This window comes from Bombyx mori, chromosome 13 (genome assembly GCF_030269925.1).
Source record: "Bombyx mori chromosome 13, ASM3026992v2".
In the NCBI taxonomy this organism is placed as follows: Eukaryota; Metazoa; Arthropoda; class Insecta; order Lepidoptera; family Bombycidae; genus Bombyx; species Bombyx mori.
The window spans coordinates 8869902-8872663 of NC_085119.1; the positions used below are offsets into that span (position 1 = coordinate 8869902).

General features: G+C 32.9%; 1 long non-coding RNA gene across 1 annotated transcript; it reads left to right on the forward strand.

Moving 5' to 3' along the window:
* The first annotated feature begins 1218 nt into the window (after window positions 1-1218).
* Window positions 1219-2200, forward strand: LOC119629348 (uncharacterized). Its single transcript, XR_009974696.1, has 2 exons — window positions 1219-1484; window positions 1932-2200. It is a non-coding gene; the product is annotated as an uncharacterized LOC119629348 (long non-coding RNA).
* The last annotated feature ends 562 nt before the right edge of the window (window positions 2201-2762 follow it).

Here is a 2762-nt window from a genome sequence, read left to right on the forward strand (position 1 = left end):
AATAAATTAAGTATACCTAAAAGTAATTGAAATATCTTAATGGGATTTTTTCTACTGGAATATTATTCAAAAGAACTAATTAACCAACCAACCAAAGACTTCGAGTTTCGCCTAACATATGACGAGCTTTCATCAGGACATGGTAGATATCTTATGTGTAAGCCTAGACTTGTTTACATCTAGTTAAATAAGTATGGCGAGCTTACACGAGATGGTATAATCGTTGTGTCTATTTTGGCCGCAAAGGATCATAGTCATCATGGGCTTCACTGTGAATTATGGATAAGGAAGTAAGAATAAAGTTTTTCTTCATAAAGAATTAAAGACTAAAGTTTTTTATTACTTTTGAAACGTTTCATGACGAACAAAAAATGTTGATACCTACACATTGAGTGGAAAATTTATTGATACTAAAATTGCTTGTGGTTGAAATTTGCCAATTTGAATTTATTGATTAATCAATATTTTTACTTTTTTTTATAGACAGTCAGTAAAAAAAAATGTGAATACAAATTTAATTTCATTGCACTGCATTTAATTGGCAAAGGCAACACAGACAACTAGGGTATCATCTTTTTTTTTCTTGCTCTTCTTAGTTCTATAGTTTTTACTCAGTTTTTTTAAGGTATCAATTTTCAAAACAATACAAAATAGAAAATTTAACATATTAAAATTTATCTAAATTTTGATATATCAATGACTACGGTAAAATTCCCGTAATTGGACAAAAACTAGTGTTGATATAATATTTTACTAAAGAAACAGACTTCATAAATTTCGTTGTTCATTAGTGTTAATAAAATGATCTATTGTTGCTGTTTTATTAAATACCTTCATAGACCTAAAATATAGTTACGTAATACCTACTGAATACTCCTCCTTAGCATCACAAAATGGCAGGTTAACCAACACCGAGGTCAAAGTAGTGCAAACTTATACAGCTGAATTTTTACAGCGTTAATTCGAAGACATGTTTTTTTAGAATTCTTCTTGAAAATCATTTAATATGCAAGGATGAAAATATATTCCTTTGTCGCGTTCGTGAAAACTAGTCTATTACATTATTATATTAATATATAATATTTTTATTGAATATTTCTTTTGTAATTGAATATTTTGAAATAAAAACAGGCTACGTATTTTTCACTATTCTAAATTCGCCCTTATATTAAGCAATGTGTACAGTGAAAATGTCATTGGCGTTCGATAGATGACGCTAAACAAGCTTCGCGAACCATGCCTAACCATGGTTCTGTCAATTCAATACATTCATACTCTTATTGTTTTCCCTAATAATATTACGGTACGATTTACGAGCGAATGCATTAAAAACAGTTGGCGATGATGAACAGAATAAAGACATAGATAAAACACGTCAAAAGAAGAAAATTAAGTATAAAATAATGCTAACAGAAAGAATACTATGCAGTGAAGGCAGACTTATTACCAATAAGCTATTAAAATTGACTGAGCATCAGGAAAATGTAAGTATCTAATATAAATGAATTGAAGTATCTAAAATAAGTAAAAAATCATACAATAGAACATTTTTTGACAGTTTTAAAGGTCTTAGGGCAGAGGAAAAAACTAAAAACTTACTAGATAGTCAGTCTTTCGTTGCTTATAGTTCCATCTAGCGACAAAACTCTAATACTATTTTCCAGTTCGGAATAGTATTAGCAGTTCCATCTGACGGAACCTAACAACACCAAAAGACTCTGGACCACTGCCTGCGCCATCTGGCTGCCGAGCAACGGTGCTGAAGGCTCCACTGCTCTCGTCAGACTGAAAAAAACAGGCTTCAACCTGTCTATTAGTACTACATGTTGAAATAGTAGAAGCGAGTGCAAAACCTATTTCGAGGTTCACCTCGAACGGCGGTCGTTACCCGTAGCGCTGGTTGGTCGTTATTCTCGTTATTCGTTACCCAGGACGTGTTTGGCGATGCCGCCGTTCCTCGTTGCTTTCGACAGATGGCGAGCTATTTTGGAACGACGACGTTCTTACGGAATTGTAACGGCGTTATAAATGTTTTTTTCGGCGAAGAATGATTTGAAAGTTGTAATGTAAACTAACATTTCATGGAGATTTAGATCATTCGAAAGAATGCGCTTACAAGTTTTATTAAAAAGTAAATCTTACAATAAATATTCTGAACAACTGAGAAATTATTTTCATAATAATATATTTATTATAGGTATTGTGTTTTTTTTTTCACTAAAGACAAATGATGTCAGTCAAATTAAGAATTGAAGAGAGATTAAAATGTAAATGAACGCAAGATAATTATTTTTGGACAATCACAGTATTTTATCTAACGTGGTCATAATGATATACATAAATCTAGACAAGTATATGTACATTACATTTTTGAAGCTTCATGAAGCTTTGAAGTCGTCGTGGCCTAAAGGATAAGACGTCCGGTGCATTCGTTTCGAACGATGCAAAGGTGTTCGAATCCCGTAGGCGGGTACAAATTTTTCTAACGAAATACGTACCTAACAAATATTCACGATAGACTTCCACGGTGAAGGAATAACATCGTGTAATAAAAATCAAACCCGCAAAAATTATAATTTGCGTAATTACTGGTGGTAGGAACTCTTGTAGGTTCACACAGATAGGTATTACCACCCTGCCTATTTCTAACTTGAAGCAGTAATGCGTTTCAGTTTGAAGGGTGGGGCAGCCGTTGTAACTTTGCTGAGACCTTATTACTCATATCTCAAGGTGGGTGGCGGCATTTACACTATAGATGTTTA